The sequence below is a fragment of the Salmo salar genome, chromosome 03 (assembly GCF_965601325.2).
Source record: "Salmo salar chromosome 03, fSalSal1, whole genome shotgun sequence".
Classification (NCBI taxonomy): Eukaryota; Metazoa; Chordata; class Actinopteri; order Salmoniformes; family Salmonidae; genus Salmo; species Salmo salar.
Genome location: NC_138293.1, coordinates 1291358 through 1310770, shown reverse-complemented (window position 1 = coordinate 1310770; position 19413 = coordinate 1291358).

The window sequence follows — 19413 nt, the reverse complement described above, 5'->3', positions numbered from 1 at the left end:
GAACACCATCCCAACCGTGAAGCACGGGGGTGGCAGCATCATGTTGTGGGGGTGCTTTGATGCAGGAAGGACTGGTGCACTTCACAAAATAGATGGCATCATGAGGAGGAAAATTATGTGGATATATTGAAGCAACATCTCAAAACATCAGTCAGGAAGTTAAGGCTTGGTCGCAAATGGGTCTTCCAAATGGACAATGACCCCAAGCATACTTCCAAAGTTGCGGCAAAATGGCTTAAGGACAACAAAGTCAAGGTATTGGAGTGGCCATCACAAAGCTGTGACCTCAATCCTATAGAGAATGTGTGGGCATAACTGAAAAAGCGTGTGCGAGCAAGGGGGCCTACAAACCTGACTCAGTTACACCAGCTCTGTCAGGAGGAATGGGCCAAAATTCACCCAACTTATTGTGGGAAGCTTGTGGAAGGCTACCTGAAACGTTTGACCCAAGTTAAACAATTTAAAAGGCAATGCTACCAAATACTAATTAAGTGTATGTAAACTTCTGACCCACTGGGAATGTGATGAAATAAATAAAAGCTGAAATAAATCATTCTCTCTACTATTATTCTGACATTTCACATTCTTAAAATAAAGTGGTGATCCTAACTGACCTAAGACAGGGAATTTTTACACGGATTAAATGTCAGGAATTGTGAAAAACTGAGTTTAAATGTACTTGACTAAGGTGTATGTAAACTTCCGACTTCAACTGTATTTATGTTACTGTATAGAATGTATCAAAAACAGATAAATTGCCTAATTTCACCTTTTTTATTCAAATTATTGTAAATAACTATACATCCATATTTCTATCTGTAGTGTAGTTAATAAACGGTGTTCTATCTGTAGTGTAGTTAATAGACTGTGTTCTATCTGTAGTGTAGTTAATAAACTGTGTTCTATCTGTAGTGTAGTTAATAAACTGTGGAAGACGTGTGGAAATATGGATGTATAGTAATTTACAATAATTTGATTAAAAAAGGTGAAATTATGCAATTGATCTATTTCAACTGCTGACTTTCATACATTCTTCCAAATGAGAAACACAATGTAGACCAGTCCTGACCAGTCCTGACCAGTCCAGACCAGTTCAGACCAGTTCAGACCAGTTCAGACCAGTCCTGACCAGTCCTTACCAGTCCTGACCAGTGTTGGTGCTTGGTACAGGTAAACCTATTGACATAGCAGCTAAGAGAAACATTTTAACTCAGATTCTGCAAGTTACATGCTTTAATTTGATCAATAACATACCAGTGTTTTCATATGACCTTTCTCTGCCTACTATTTTCTAAACCAGCAGACCATATCAGACCAGACCAGACCAGACCAGACCAGATCAGATCAGACCATATCAGACCATATCAGACCAGACCAGACCAGACCAGACCATATCAGACCAGATCAGACCAGACCAGACCAGACCAGACCAGTTCAGACCAGTTCAGACCAGACCAGACCAGACCAGACCAGACCATATCAGACCAGATCAGACCAGACCAGACCAGATCAGACCAGACCAGTTCAGACCAGTTCAGACCAGACCAGACCAGACCAGACCATATCAGACCAGACCAGACCTCCTAATACATGGGTCCATTCAACTCTCCAGTCTGTCTGGGTCCATTCAACTCTCCAGTCTGTCTGGGTCCATTCAACTCTCCAGTCTGTCTGGGTCCATTCAACTCTCCAGTCTCTCTGGGTCCATTCAACTCTCCAGTCTGTCTGGGTCCATTCAACTCTCCAGTCTGTCTGGGTCCATTCAACTCTCCGGTCTCTCTGGGTCCATTCAACTCTCCAGTCTGTCTGGGTCCATTCAACTCTCCGGTCTGTCTGGGTCCATTCAACTCTCCAGTCTGTCTGGGTCCATTCAACTCTCCAGTCTGTCTGGGTCCATTCAACTCTCCAGTCTGTCTGGGTCCATTCAACTCTCCGGTCTGTCTGGGTCCATTCAACTCTCCAGTCTCTCTGGGTCCATTCAACTCTCCAGTCTGTCTGGGTCCATTCAACTCTCCGGTCTGTCTGGGTCCATTCAACTCTCCAGTCTGTCTGGGTCCATTCAACTCTCCAGTCTGTCTGGGTCCATTCAACTCTCCAGTCTGTCTGGGTCCATTCAACTCTCCGGTCTGTCTGGGTCCATTCAACTCTCCAGTCTGTCTGGGTCCATTCAACTCTCCAGTCTGTCTGGGTCCATTCAACTCTCCAGTCTGTCTGGGTCCATTCAACTCTCCAGTCTGTCTGGGTCCATTCAACTCTCCGGTCTGTCTGGGTCCATTCAACTCTCCAGTCTGTCTGGGTCCAGTCAACTCTCCAGTCTGTCTGGGTCCATTCAACTCTCCAGTCTGTCTGGGTCCATTCAACTCTCCAGTCTGTCTGGGTCCATTCAACTCTCCAGTCTGTCTGGGTCCATTCAACTCTCCAGTCTGTCTGGGTCCAGTCAACTCTCCAGTCTGTCTGGGTCCATTCAACTCTCCAGTCTGTCTGGGTCCAGTCAACTCTCCAGTCTGTCTGGGTCCAGTCAACTCTCCAGTCTGTCTGGGTCCATTCAACTCTCCAGTCTGTCTGGGTCCATTCAACTCTCCAGTCTGTCTGGGTCCATTCAACTCTCCAGTCTGTCTGGGTCCAGTCAACTCTCCAGTCTGTCTGGGTCCATTCAACTCTCCAGTCTGTCTGGGTCCAGTCAACTCTCCAGTCTGTCTGGGTCCAGTCAACTCTCCAGTCTGTCTGGGTCCAGTCAACTCTCCAGTCTCTCTGGGTCCATTCAACTCTCCAGTCTGTCTGGGTCCATTCAACTCTCCAGTCTGTCTGGGTCCATTCAACTCTCCGGTCTCTCTGGGTCCATTCAACTCTCCAGTCTGTCTGGGTCCATTCAACTCTCCGGTCTGTCTGGGTCCATTCAACTCTCCAGTCTGTCTGGGTCCATTCAACTCTCCAGTCTGTCTGGGTCCATTCAACTCTCCAGTCTGTCTGGGTCCATTCAACTCTCCAGTCTGTCTGGGTCCATTCAACTCTCCGGTCTGTCTGGGTCCATTCAACTCTCCAGTCTCTCTGGGTCCATTCAACTCTCCAGTCTGTCTGGGTCCATTCAACTCTCCGGTCTGTCTGGGTCCATTCAACTCTCCAGTCTGTCTGGGTCCATTCAACTCTCCAGTCTGTCTGGGTCCATTCAACTCTCCAGTCTGTCTGGGTCCATTCAACTCTCCGGTCTGTCTGGGTCCATTCAACTCTCCAGTCTGTCTGGGTCCATTCAACTCTCCAGTCTGTCTGGGTCCATTCAACTCTCCAGTCTGTCTGGGTCCATTCAACTCTCCGGTCTGTCTGGGTCCATTCAACTCTCCAGTCTGTCTGGGTCCAGTCAACTCTCCAGTCTGTCTGGGTCCATTCAACTCTCCAGTCTGTCTGGGTCCATTCAACTCTCCAGTCTGTCTGGGTCCATTCAACTCTCCAGTCTGTCTGGGTCCATTCAACTCTCCAGTCTGTCTGGGTCCAGTCAACTCTCCAGTCTGTCTGGGTCCATTCAACTCTCCAGTCTGTCTGGGTCCAGTCAACTCTCCAGTCTGTCTGGGTCCAGTCAACTCTCCAGTCTGTCTGGGTCCATTCAACTCTCCAGTCTGTCTGGGTCCATTCAACTCTCCAGTCTGTCTGGGTCCATTCAACTCTCCAGTCTGTCTGGGTCCAGTCAACTCTCCAGTCTGTCTGGGTCCATTCAACTCTCCAGTCTGTCTGGGTCCAGTCAACTCTCCAGTCTGTCTGGGTCCAGTCAACTCTCCAGTCTGTCTGGGTCCAGTCAACTCTCCAGTCTGTCTGGGTCCAGTCAACTCTCCAGTCTGTCTGGGTCCAGTCAACTCTCCAGTCTCTCTGGGTCCATTCAGCTGAAGGCACAGCTCATTTGACCTACAGATACACAGACCAGTCGTAGAACCATGACTGACACACATGACCTCTACTTTAACAACACAACAAAACCTCCCTCTCATACAACAACAAAACCTCCCTCTCATACAACAACACAACCTCCCTCTCATATAACAACACAACCTCCCTCTCATATAACAACACAACCTCCCTCTCATATAACACAACACAACCTCCCTCTCATATAACACAACACAACCTCCCTCTCATATAACAACACAACCTCCCTCTCATATAACACAACACAACCTCCCTCTCATATAACACAACACAACCTCCCTCTCATATAACAACACAACCTCCCTCTCATATAACAACACAACCTCCCTCTCATATAACAACACAACCTCCCTCTCATATAACACAACACAACCTCCCTCTCATATAACAACACAACCTCCCTCTCATATAACAACACAACCTCCCTCTCATATAACAACACAACACAACCTCCCTCTCATATAACAACACAACCTCCCTCTCATATAACACAACACAACCTCCCTCTCATATAACACAACACAACCTCCCTCTCAGATAACAACACAACCTCCCTCTCATATAACAACACAACCTCCCTCTCATATAACACAACACAACCTCCCTCTCATATAACAACACAACCTCCCTCTCAGATAACAACACAACCTCCCTCTCATATAACACAACACAACCTCCCTCTCATATAACAACACAACCTCCCTCTCATATAACAACACAACCTCCCTCTCATATAACAACACAACCTCCCTCTCATATAACAACACAACCTCCCTCTCATATAACACAACACAACCTCCCTCTCATATAACAACACAACCTCCCTCTCATATAACAACACAACCTCCCTCTCATATAACAACACAACCTCCCTCTCATATAACAACACAACCTCCCTCTCATATAACACAACACAACCTCCCTCTCATATAACAACACAACCTCCCTCTCATATAACAACACAACCTCCCTCTCATATAACAACACAACCTCCCTCTCATATAACACAACACAACCTCCCTCTCATATAACAACACAACCTCCCTCTCATATAACACAACACAACCTCCCTCTCATATAACAACACAACCTCCCTCTCATATAACAACACAACCTCCCTCTCATATAACAACACAACCTCCCTCTCATATAACAACACAACCTCCCTCTCAGATAACAACACAACCTCCCTCTCATATAACAACACAACCTCCCTCTCATATAACACAACCTCCCTCTCATATAACAACACAACCTCCCTCTCATATAACAACACAACCTCCCTCTCATATAACAACACAACCTCCCTCTCATACAACAACACAACCTCCCTCTCATATAACACAACCTCCCTCTCATAACACAACACAACCTCCCTCTCATACAACAACACAACCTCCCTCTCATATAACAACACAACCTCCCTCTCATATAACACAACCTCCCTCTCATAACACAACACAACCTCCCTCTCATACAACAACACAACCTCCCTCTCATATAACAACACAACCTCCCTCTCATATAACAACACAACCTCCCTCTCATACAACAACACAACCTCCCTCTCATATAACAACACAACCTCCCTCTCATATAACAACACAACCTCCCTCTCATACAACAACACAACCTCCCTCTCATATAACACAACACAACCTCCCTCTCATATAACACAACAGCCAGATGAAGAAAAGAGAACAGAGTTCTTCTCATCTTAGTCAGTCCCATTGTTTCAAACACCCTCTCATCTAAGGAGAACAGAGAGACTGTGGATAAAGGACCAGAAGTCTTCTCCTCTCCTCTCCAGACAGGCAATGTGTTCCATCGTAGACCACTGGCTGCTCAACACTCAAACACCTTCTTAGAGATGAACCTACACCACAGAGGACAGGATAGAGAGGAGACAGAACGGGGTGAGGGGGGATAGAGAGGAGACAGAACGGGGTGAGGAGGGATAGAGAGGAGACAGAACGGGGTGAGGAGGGATAGAGAGGAGACAGAACGGGGTGAGGGGGGATAGAGAGGAGACAGAACGGGGTGAGGGGGGATAGAGAGGAGACAGAACGGGGTGAGGGGGGATAGAGAGGAGACAGAACGGGGTGAGGTAGAGAGGAGACAGAACGGGGTGAAGGAGGGATAGAGAGGAGACAGAACGGGGTGAGGAGGGATAGAGAGGAGACAGAACGGGGTGAGGGGGGATAGAGAGGAGACAGAACGGGGTGAGGGGGGATAGAGAGGAGACAGAACGGGGTGAGGGGGGATAGAGAGGAGACAGAACGGGGTGAGGAGGGATAGAGAGGAGACAGAACGGGGTGAGGGGGGATAGAGAGGAGACAGAACGGGGTGAGGAGGGATAGAGAGGAGACAGAACGGGGTGAGGGGGGATAGAGAGGAGACAGAAAGGGGTGAGGAGGGATAGAGAGGAGACAGAACGGGGTGAGGGGGGATAGAGAGGAGACAGAACGGGGTGAGGGGGGATAGAGAGGAGACAGAACGGGGTGAGGTAGAGAGGAGACAGAACGGGGTGAGGGGGGATAGAGAGGAGACAGAACGGGGTGAGGGGGGATAGAGAGGAGACAGAACGGGGTGAGGTAGAGAGGAGACAGAACGGGGTGAGGGGGGATAGAGAGGAGACAGAACGGGGTGAGGGGGGATAGAGAGGAGACAGAACGGGGTGAGGGGGGATAGAGAGGAGACAGAACGGGGTAGGGGGTAGAGAGGAGACAGAACGGGGTGAGGAGGGATAGAGGAGACAGAACGGGGTGAGGTAGAGAGGAGACAGAACGGGGTGAGGGGGGATAGAGAGGAGACAGAACGGGGTGAAGGAGGGATAGAGAGGAGACAGAACGGGGTGAGGGGGGATAGAGAGGAGACAGAACGGGGTGAGGAGGGATAGAGAGGAGACAGAACGGGGGTAGGGGGGATAGAGAGGAGACAGAACGGGGTGAGGGGGGATAGAGAGGAGACAGAACGGGGTGAGGGGGGATAGAGAGGAGACAGAACGGGGTGTGGGTGTGTAGTATAGATGTGTGTAGTATAGATGTGTGGGTATAGATGTGTGTAGTATAGATGTGTGTAGTATAGATGTGTGTGGGTATAGATGTGTGTAGTATAGATGTGTGTGGGTATAGATGTGTGTAGTATAGATGTGTGTGGGTATAGATGTGTGTGGTATAGATGTGTGTAGTATAGATATGTGTAGTATAGATGTGTGTAGTATAGATGTGTGTGGGTATAGATGTGTGTAGTATAGATGTGTGTAGTATAGATGTGTGTGGGTATAGATGTGTGTAGTATAGATGTGTGTGGGTATAGATGTGTGTAGTATAGATGTGTGTGGTATAGATGTGTGTAGTATAGATGTGTGTAGTATAGATGTGTGTAGTATAGATGTGTGTGGGTATAGATGTGTGTAGTATAGATGTGTGTAGTATAGATGTGTGTAGTATAGATGTGTGTAGTATAGATGTGTGTGGGTATAGATGTGTGTAGTATAGATGTGTGTAGTATAGATGTGTGTAGTATAGATGTGTGTGGGTACAGATGTGTGTGGGTATAGATGTGTGTGGGTATAGATGTGTGTAGTATAGATGTGTGTAGTATAGATGTGTGTAGTATAGATGTGTGTGTGGGTATAGATGTGTGTGTGTATAGATGTGTGTAGTATAGATGTGTGTGTGGGTATAGATGTGTGTGTGTGTATAGATGTGTGTGTGTGTTTAGAAGTGTGTAGTATAGAAGTGTGTGTGTATAGAAGTGTGTAGTATAGATGTGTGTGTGTGTTTAGAAGTGTGTAGTATAGAAGTGTGTGTGTGTATAGAAGTGTGTAGTATAGAAGTGTGTGTGTGTATAGAAGTGTGTAGTATAGAAGTGTGTGTGTGTATAGAAGTGTGTAGTATAGAAGTGTGTGTGTGTGTGTGTGTACCTGGAGAAGGAGTTGTCGGAGATGAGTGTGTAGTATAGATGTGTGTGTGTATAGATGTGTGTGTGTGTGTATAGGTGTGTGTGTGTGATGAGATGAGTGTGTATTCTCCAGTGTTTCTGACCATCAGCTCTCCTGTCATGGTCTCTTTGTGGGAGTGACAGCGAGTCAGAGGGATCAGAACCTGGAATACAGAGACAGGACAGAATACCTTAACCTTAGAACAACAGATTATTAAACCTAAACCTAACCCATTATTAACCCTATAATTTAGAACACAATTAATCCTAACCATATACATTATAACACATTAATCCTAATCCTAACACTATACTTTAGAACACATTAATCCTAATCCTAACCCTATACTTTAGAACATATTAATCTTAATCCTATACCTGAGAACACATTAATCCTAACCCTATACCTTAGAACACATTAATCCTAACCCTATACCTTAGAACACATTAATCCTAATCCTAACCCTATACCTTAGAACACATTAAACCTAACCCTATACTTTAGAACATATTAAACTTAATCCTATACATTAGAACACATTAATCCTAATCCTAACCCTATACCTTAGAACATATTAATCTTAATCCTATACCTGAGAACACATTAATCCTAACCCTATACCTTAGAACACATGAATCCTAACCCTATACCTTAGAACACATTAAGTCTAATCCTATACATTAGAACACATTAATCCTAATCCTCACCCTATACTTTAGAACACATTAATCCTAATCCTAACCCTATACCTTAGAACACATTAAGACTAATCCTATACCTTAGAACACATTAATCCTAATCCTAACCCTATACCTTAGAACACATTAATCCTAATCCTCACCCTATGCCTTAGAACACATTAAACCTAATCCTCACCCTATGCCTTAGAACACATTAAACCTAATCCTATACTTTAGAACACATTAATCCTAACCCTATACCTTAGAACACATTAATCCTAACCCTAACCCTATACCTAAGAACACATTAAATGAGAACTAGTTCTCAACTTGCCTACTTGGTTAAATAAAGGTGAAATTAAAAATAAAACATTTAAAAAATTAAGCCTAATCCTAACCCTATACCTTAGAACACATTAATCCTAATCCTAACCCTATACTTTAGAACACATTAATCCTAATCCTAACCCTATACTTTAGAACACATTAATCCTAACCATATACCTTAGACAGAGATGGCCGCCTCGCTTCGCGTTCCTAGGAAACTATGCAGTATTTTTTTTTTTTATGTGTTATTTATTACATTGTTACCCCAGGAAATCTTAGGTTTTATTACATACAGTCGGGAGGAACTATTGGATATAAGAGCAACGTCATTTCACCAACATTACGACCAGGAATACGACTTTCCTGAAGCGGATCCTCTGTTTGGTCCACCACCCAGGACCATGGATCGGATCCCAGCCGGCAACCCAAAACAACGGCGCCGTATAAGGGGCAGACGGAGCGGTCTTCTGGCAGGCTCCGTAGACGGGCACATCGCCTACCGCTCCCGAGCATACTACTCGCCAATGTCCAGTCTCTTGACAACAAGGTAGACGAAATCCGAGCAAGAGTTGCCTTCCAGAGAGACATCAGAGACTTTAACGTTCTTTGTTTCACGGAAACATGGCTCACTCGAGACACGTTATCTGAGTCGGTACAGCCAGCTGGTTTCTTAACGCATCGCGCCGACAGAAACAAGCATCTCTCTGGTAAGAAGAAGGGCGGGGGTGTATGCCTTATGATTAACGAGACGTGGTGTGATCATAACAACATACAGGAACTCAAGTCCTTTTGTTCACCTGACCTAGAATTCCTCACAATTAAATGCCGACCGCATTATCTAAGCAGACACCTCGACTGTCACGTCCTGACCAGCAGATGGAGCTAGTGTTTTAGTTTTGGTCAGGACGTGGCATGTTTGTGTTGGGTATGTTTGTATTGTTGATTGGGACTTCCAATTGAAGGCAGGTGTGTTGAGTTGCCTTTGATTGGAAGTCCTATATAGGTGTGTGTGTTTTTCTTTGGGGTTGTGGGTGGTTGTTTTGCACTGCGTTTTTTAGCCTGCAAACTGTTGCTGCTGTCATGTTTATTGTTTCCTGTGGATGCTTTACTCCTTTTGTTGGGTAATTAAAAAATGAGTATTCACATACCTGCTGCGCCTTGGTTCATTTCAGAAGACAGCCGTTACAGAACCACCCACCAAAGGACCAAGCAGCAGAAGAGGAGGAAGCCACAGGAGAGGAAAATGGAGGAATGGACCTGGCAGGACGAAAGAAAATTCTGGGCGGACAAGTTAAGGGAGCTAAGGAAACCCGAGAGGCACCCCAAAGACATTTTTTTGGGGGGGCACACGGGTAGCTTGGCCAGGCCAGGTAAGAGCCGTAAGCCAGCTACCCGTGACTACAGGGAGGTGCAATTGAGGTGGAGGGCGCCATGTTACGCTGTGGTACGCACCATCTCGCCGATACGGACGCACAGCCCAGTTTGCCCAGTACCAGCGCCCCGCAGGTGCCAGGGCAAGGGGAGCATCGAGCCGGAAGGGGTGATGCCAACCCTACAATCAAGACCGGCAGCGCGCCCTTTCGGTCCGGTGTTTCCCGCCAGACGCACTAGCATGGAGGTGCATGTCTCCGGGCTGGCACGTCCTATACCAGCCCCACGCATCAGGAGTCTAGTGTGTCAACCCAGCCTCGCCAGTCAACAGTCACCAGAGCTGCCCGCCAGTCAACAGTCGTCAGAGCTGCCCGCCAGTCAACAGTCGTCAGAGCTGCCCGCCAGTCAACAGTCGCCAGAGCTGCCCGCCAGTCAACAGTTGTCAGAGCTGCCCGCCAGTCAACAGTCGTCAGAGCTGCCCGCCAGTCAACAGTCGTCAGAGCTGCCCGCCAGTCAACAGTCGTCAGAGCTGCCCGCCAGTCAACAGTCGCCAGAGCTGCCCGCCAGTCAACAGTCGCCAGAGCTGCCCGCCAGTCAACCATCAACAGAGCTGCCCGCCAGTCAACAGTCGCCAGAGCTGCCCGCCAGTCAACAGTCGTCAGAGCTGCCCGCCAGTCAACAGTCGTCAGAGCTGCCCGCCAGTCAACAGTCGCCAGAGATGCCCGCCAGTCAACAGTCGCCAGAGCTGCCCGCCAGTCAACCATCACCAGAGCTGCCCGCCAGTCAACAGTCGTCAGAGCTGCCCGCCAGTCAACAGTCGTCAGAGCTGCCCGCCAGTCAACAGTCGTCAGAGCTGCCCGCCAGTCAACAGTCGGCAGAGCTGCCCGCCAGTCAACAGTCGTCAGAGCTGCCCGCCAGTCAACAGTCGTCAGAGCTGCCCGCCAGTCAACAGTCGCCAGAGAGGTCAGACTGCGCTGAACTGCCGGAGTGGCCAGACTGCGCTGAACTGCCGGAGTGGCCAGACTGCGCTGAACTGCCGGAGTCGCCAGACTGCGCTGAACTGCCGGAGTCGCCAGACTGCGCTGAACTGCCAGAGTGGCCAGACTGCCCTGAACAGCCAGAGTGGCCAGACTGCCCTGACCTGCCGGAGTGGCCAGACTGCACTGAACTGCCGGAGTGGCCAGACTGCCCTGAACTGCCAGAGTGGCCAGACTGCCCTGAACTGCCGGAGTGGCCAGACTGCCCTGAACTGCCAGAGTGGCCAGACTGCCAGGTTCTGCCAGAGGTGCCCGCCTGCCCGGATCTGCCAGGGTGCCCTGCCTGTCCTCCGGCCCAGCCCGAGGGGTCCTCCTGTCCTCCGGCCCAGCCCGAGGGGTCCTCCTGCACTCCGGCCCAGCCCGAGGGGCCCTCCTGCCCTCCGGCCCAGCCCGAGTGGCCCTCCTGTCCTCCGGCCCAGCCCGAGGGGCCCTCCTGCCCTCCGGCCCAGCCCGAGGGGCCCTCCTGTCCTCCGGCCCAGCCCGAGGGGCCCTCCTGCCCTCCGGCCCAGCCCGAGTGGCCCTCCTGTCCTCCGGCCCAGCCCGAGGGGCCCTCCTGCCCTCCGGCACAGCCCGAGGGGCCCTCCTGTCCTCCGGCCCAGCCCGAGGGGCCCTCCTGCCCTCCGGCCCAGCCCGAGGGGCCCTCCTGTCCTCCGGCCCAGCCCGAGGGGCCCTCCTGCCCTCCGGCCCAGCCCGAGTGGCCCTCCTGTCCTCCGGCCCAGCCCGAGGGGCCCTCCTGCCCTCCGGCCCAGCCCGAGGGGCCCTCCTGTCCTCCGGCCCAGCCCGAGGGGCCCTCCTGCCCTCCGGCCCAGCCCGAGGGGCCCTCCTGCACTCCGGCCCAGCCCGAGGGGCCCTCCTGCCCTCCGGCCCAGCCCGAGGGGCCCTCCTGCACTCCGGCCCAGCCCGAGGGGCCCTCCTGCCCTCCGGCCCAGCCCGAGGGGCCCTCCTGTCCCCCGGCCCAGCCCGAGGGGCCCTCCTGTCCCCCGGCCCAGCCCGAGTGGTCCGTCTGCCAGGGTCAGCCCGAGTGGCCCGTCTGCCCGGCGCAGCTATCGGCGCCATCAAAGTGGGCGACGCCGAAGGTGGAGCGAGGTCCACGGCCTGCACCTGAGCCACCTCTAGGATAGGTGGGTTGGGGAGGGAGGGTGTAGCACAGTGCCGTCGGTGACGGCAGCCACCCTCCCTTCCCTCCCTTATTGTTTAACCTGTTAGGGCTAGGGGGCAGTATTGACACGGCTGGATAAAAAACATACCCGATTTAATCTGGTTACCACTCCTACCCAGTAACTAGAATATGCATATACTTATTACATATGGATAGAAAACACCCTAAAGTTTCTAAAACTGTTTGAATGGTGTCTGTGAGTATAACAGAACTCAAATGGCAGGTCAAAACCTGAGAGATTCCTTTACAGGAAGTGGCCTGTCTGACCATTTCTGGAACTTCTTTGCCATCTCTATCTTTTACTAAGGATCTCTGCTCTAACGTGACACTTCCTACGTCGTCCATAGGCGCTCAGAGCCCAGGAAAAACCTGAATGTCGTCATCCCAGCCCCAGGCTGAAACACATTATCGCCTTTCTCAAGTGGCCGATCAAGGGACTCTGGGCTTAGGCGCGTGACCCCGACCGCCCCCGCCTTTGGGATTTTTTCCTCTGTTTGCCGAAAAGGAGATTCCCTGTCGGAATATTATCACTTTTCTACGAGAAAAATTGCATAAAAATTGATTTTAAACAGCGGTTGACATGCTTCGAAGTACGGTAATGGAATATTTATAATTTTTTTGTCACGAATTGCGCCATGCACGCGACCCTTCTTTACCATTTCGGATAGTGTCTGGAACGCACGAACAAAACGCCGCTATTCGGATATAACGATGGATTATTTTGGACCAAACTAACATTTGTTATTGAAGTAGCAGTCCTGGGTGTGCATTCTGACGAAGACAACAAAAGGTAATCAAACTTTTATAATAGTAAATATGATTATGGTGAGTGCTAAACTTGCCGGGTGTCTAAATAGCTAGCCCGTGATGCCTGGGCTATGTACTTAGAATATTGCAAAATGTGCTTTCACCAAAAAGCTATTTTAAAATCGGACATATCGAGTGCATAGAGGAGGTCTGTATCTATAATTCTTAAAATAATTGTTATGCTTTTTGTGAACGTTTACCGTGAGTAATTTAGTAAAATGTTAGCGAATTCCCCAGAAGTTTGCGGGGGGTATGCTAGTTCTGAACGTCACATGCTAATGTAAAAAGCTGGTTTTTGATATAAATATGAACTTGATTGAACAAAACATGCATGTATTGTATAACATAATGTCCTAGGGTTGTCATCTGATGAAGATCATCAAAGGTTAGTGCTGCATTTAGCTGTCTTCTGGGTTTTTGTGACATTATATGCTAGCTTGAAAAATGGGTGTCTGATTATTTCTAGCTTGGTACTCTGCTGACATAATCTAATGTTTTGCTTTCGTTGTAAAGCCTTTTTGAAATCGGACAGTGTGGTTAGATTAAAACGAGAGTCTTGCCTTTAAATAGCTGTAAAATAGTCATATGTTTGAGAAATTGAAGTAATAGGATTTTTAAGGTTTTGAAAATCGCACCACAGGCTTCAAGTGGCTGTTACGTAGGTGGGACGAATTCGTCCCGCCTAGCCCAGAGAGGTTAACCTCTTGGGGCTAGGTGGGACGCTAGCGTGCCACCTGTGGTGCACTCCATCAACAGCAGGTGCATTTCAAGAGCGGCAAATTTGAATCCAAATAAATGTCAAAATTCAAATTTTTCAAAAATACAACTATGTTACACCATTTGAAAGATAAACATCTCCTTAATCTAACCACGTTTTACGATTTCAAAAAGGTTTTACGGCGAAAGCATAAATTTAGAGTATGTTAGGACAGTACATTTACAAGAGTTGTGTGTAATGTTTTGTCAAGTCAAAGACAGGGTCACCAAAACCATAAAACCAGCTAAAATGATACACTAACCTTTTACAATCTCCATCAGATGACACTCCTAGGACATTATGTTAGACAATGCATGCATTTTTAGTTCTATCAAGTTCATATTTATATACAAAAACAGCGTTTTACTATGGCATTGATGTTGAGGAAATCGTTTCCCTCCAATAACCGGCAGTCAAGTCAGCGTCACAAATTAAATAATTAAAATTAGAAAACATTGGTAAAATATTATATTGTCATTTAAAGAATTATAGATTTACATCTTTTGAACGCAATCAACTTGCCAGATTTAAAAATAACCTTACTGGGAAATCACACTTTGCAATAATCTGAGCACTGTGCCCAGAAAAATACGCGTTGCGATACAGACTAGACGTCATGTTGGGGAGATCTAAAATCGAAAATACTATGTAAATAATCCATTACCTTTGATTCTCTTCATCAGATGTCACTTCCAGGTATCACAGGTCCATAACGAATGTAGTTTTGTTCAAAAAAGCTCATCATTTATGTCCAAAAATCTCCGTCTCGTTAGCACATGATGTAAGCCAGCCGGACTTCTCGTCATGAACGAGGGGAAAAAATATATTTCCGTTCGTTCAAACTTGTCAAACGTTGTATAGCATAAATCATTAGGGCCTTTTTTAACCAGAACATGAATAATATTCAAGGTGGACGAATGCATAGCCTTTTATAACGTATTGGAACGAGGGTACCCAACATGAAGTAGCGCGCCAGGTGTCTAATGGGACATCACCGTTCCATGGCTCTTGTTCGGTCAGATCTCCCTCCAGAAGACTCAAAACACTTTGTAAAGGCTGGTGACATCTAGTGGAAGCAATAGGAAGTGCCGAAATATTCCTAAACCCCTGTGTTTTTCAATGGGATAGGTTTAAAGTCAATACAACACATCAGGTATCCACTTCCTGTCAGAAAATGTCTCAGGGTTTTGCCTGCCAAATGAGTTCTGTTATACTCACAGACACCATTCAAACAGTTTTGGAAACTTTAGAGTGTTTTCTATCCATATATAATAAGTATATGCATATTCTAGTTACTGGGTAGGATTAGTAACCAGATTAAATCGGGTACATTTTTTTTATCCAGACGTGCAAATGCTGCCCCCTAGACCCAACAGGTTAAGGGTTATTGTTTATGGGTTTTTTGTTGGTGTTTTTCTGTTGGTAGGTGCATTCCGGGGTCTGCACCTTGAGGGGGGGTACTGTCACGTCCTGACCAGCAGATGGAGCTAGTGTTTTAGTTTTGGTCAGGACGTGGCATGTTTGTGTTGGGTATGTTTGTATTGTTGATTGGGACTTCCAATTGAAGGCAGGTGTGTTGAGTTGCCTTTGATTGGAAGTCCTATATAGGGGTGTGTGTTTTTCTTTGGGGTTGTGGGTGGTTGTTTTGCACTGCGTTTTTTAGCCTGCAAACTGTTGCTGCTGTCATGTTTATTGTTTCCTGTGGATGCTTTACTCCTTTTGTTGGGTAATTAAAAAATGAGTATTCACATACCTGCTGCGCCTTGGTTCATTTCAGAAGACAGCCGTTACATCGACGGCCCTGAAAGAACTTCATTGGACTCTATGTAAACTGGAAACCACATATCCTGAGGCTGCATTTATTGTAGCTGGGGATTTTAACAAGGCTAATCTGAAAACAAGGCTCCTCAAAATCTATCAGCATATCGGTTGTGCTACCAGGGTTGGCAAAACCCTAGACCACTGTTATTCTAACTTCCGCGACGCATATAAGGCCCTCCCCCGCCCTCCCTTCGGAAAATCTGACCACGACTCCATTTTGTTGCTCCCAGCCTATAGACAGAGACTAAAACAGGGATCACCCGCCCTCAGGTCTGTTCAACGCTGGTCCGACCAATCGGATTCCACGCTTCCAGATTGCTTCGATCACGTGGACTGGGATATGTGCCGCATAACGTCGAACAACAACATTGATGAATACGCTGATTTGGTGAGCGAGTTTATTAGCAAGTACATCGGTGATGTTGTACCCACAGCGTCTATTAAAACATTCCCCAACCAGAAACCGTGGATTGATGGCAGCATTCGCGCAAAACTGAAAGCGAGAACCACTGCTTTAAATCAGGGCAAAGTGACAGGAAACATGACCGAATATAAACAGTGTAGCTATTCCCTCCGCAAGGCAATCAAACAAGCTAAGCGTCAGTACAGAGACAAAGTGGAGTCGCAATTCAACGGCTCAAACACGAGAGGTATGTGGCAGGGTCTACAGTCAATCACGGACTACAAAAGAAAAATCAGCCCCGTCACGGACCACGATGCCTTGCTCCCAGACAGACTGAACAACTTCTTTGCTTGCTTTGAGGACAATACAGTGCCACTAACACTGCCCGTTACCAAAACCTGCGAGCTCTCCTTCACTGCAGCCAACGTGAGTAAAACATTTAAACGTCTTAACCCTCGCAAGGCTGCAGGCCCAGACGGCATCCCCGGCCGCGTCCTCAGAGCATGCGCTAACCAGCTGGCTGGTGTGTTTACGGACATATTCAATCAATCCTTATCCCAGTCTGCTGTTCCCACATGCTTCAAGAGGGCCACCATTGTTCCTGTTCCCAAGAAAGCTAAGGTAAATGAGCTAAATGACTACCGCCCTGTAGCACTCACTTCCGTCATCATGAAGTGCTTTGAGAGCCTAGTCAAGGACCATATCACCTCCACCCTACCTGACACCCTAGACCCACTCCAATGTGCGTACCGCCACAATAGGTCCACAGATGACGCGATCGCCATCACACTGCACACTGCCCTAACCCATCTGGACAAGAGGAATAGCTATGTAAGAATGCTGTTCATCAATTACAGCTCAGCATTTAACACATTTTACATTTTAGTCATTTAGCAGACGCTGTTATCCAGAGCGACTTACAGTAGGGAATGCATACATTTCATAAATTTTTTCTCCATACTGGTCCCCCCGTGGAAATCAAACCCACAACCCTGGCATTGCAAACACCATGCTCTACCAACTGAGCCACACGGGACCAACACTATAGTACCCTCCAAACTCGTCATTAAGCTCAAGACCCTGGGTCTCGACCCCGCCCTGTGCAACTGGGTCCTGGACTTCCTGACGGGCCGCCCCCAGGTGGTGAGGGTAGGTAACAACATCTCCACCCCGTTGATCCTCAACACTGGGTCCCCACAAGGGTGCGTTCTCAGCCCTCTCCTGTACTCCCTGTTCACCCATGACTGCGTGGCCATGCACGCCTCCAACTCAATCATCAAGTCTGCAGACGACACTACAGTGGTAGGCTTGATTACCAACAACAACGAGACGGCCTACAGGGAGGAGGTGAGGGCTCTCGGGGTGTGGTGTCAGGAAAATAACCTCACACTCAACGTCAACAAAACAAAGGAGATGATCGTGGACTTCAGGAAACAGCAGAGGGAGCACCCCCTATCTACATCAACGGGACAGTAGTGGAGAAGGTGGAAAGTTTTAAGTTCCTCAGCGTACAGATCACGGACAAACTGAAATGGTCCACCCACACAGACAGCGTGGTGAAGAAGGCGCAGCAGAGCCTCTTCAACCTCAGGAGGCTGAAGAAATTCGGCTTGTCACCAAAAACACTCACAAACTTTTACAGATGCACATTCGAGAGCATCAGCTGCTCCGCCCATAACCGTAAGGCTCGCCAGAGGGTAGTGAGGTCTGCACAAGGCATCACCGGGTGCAAACTACCTGCCCTCCAGGACACCTACACCACCCGATGTAACAGGAAGGACAAAAAAATCATCAAGGACAACAACCACCCGAGCCACTGCCTGTTCACCCCGCTATCATCTAGAAGGCGAGGTCAGTACAGGTGCATCAAAGCTGGGACCGAGAAACTGAAAAACAGCTTCTATCTCAAGGCCGTCAGACTGTTAAACAGACATCACTAACATTGAGTTGCTGCTGCCAACATACTGACTCAAATCTAGCTACTTTAATAATTAAAAATTGATGTAATAAATGTATCACTAGCCACTTTAAACAATACCGCTTTATATAATGTTTACATACCCTACATTACTCATTTCTTATGTATATACTGTACTCTATACCATCTACTGCATCTTGCCATCTTGATGTAATGTATCACTAGCCACTTTAAACAATGCCACTTTATATAATGTTTCCATACCCTACATTACTCATCTCTTATGTAAATACTGTACTCCATACCATCTATTACATCTTGACTATGCTATTCGGCCATCACTCATCCATATATTTATATGTACATATTCTTATTAATTCCTTTACACTTGTGTGTATAAGGTAGTTGTTGGGGAATTGTTAGGTTATATTACTTGTTAGATATTACTGCACGGTCGGAACTAGAAGCACAAGCATTTCGCTACACTCGCATTAACATCTGCTAACCATGTGTATGTGACAAATAAAATTTGATTTGGATTTGAATTGATCCTAATCCTAACCCTATACCTTAGAACACATGAATCCTAATCCCAACCCTATACTTTAGAACACATTAATCCTAATCCTAACCCTATACATTAGAACACATTAATCCTAATCCTAACCCTATACCTTAGAACACATTAATCCTAACCCTATACCTTAGAACACATTAATCCTAATCCTAACCCTATAATTTAGAACACATTAATCCTAATCCTAACCCTATACCTTAGAAGACATTAATCCTAATCCTAACCCTATAGCTTAGAACACATTAATCCTAATCCTAACCCTATACATTATAACACATTAATCCTAATCCTAACCCTATACCTTAGAACACATTAATCCAAATCCTAACCCTATACCTTAGAACACATTAATCCTAATCCTAACCCTATACTTTAGAACACATTAATCCTAATCCTAACCCTATACTTTAGAACACATTAATCCTAATCCTAACCCTATACTTTAGAACACATTAATCCTAACCCTATACCTTAGAACACATTAATCCTAACCCTATACCTTAGGACACATTAATCCTAATCCGAACCCTATAATTTAGAACACATTAATCCTAATCCTAACCCTATACCTTAGAACACATTAATCCAAATCCTAACCCTATACTTTAGAACACATTAATTCTAATCCTAACCCTATACTTTAGAACACATTAATTCTAATCCTAACCCTATACATTAGAACACATGAATCCTAA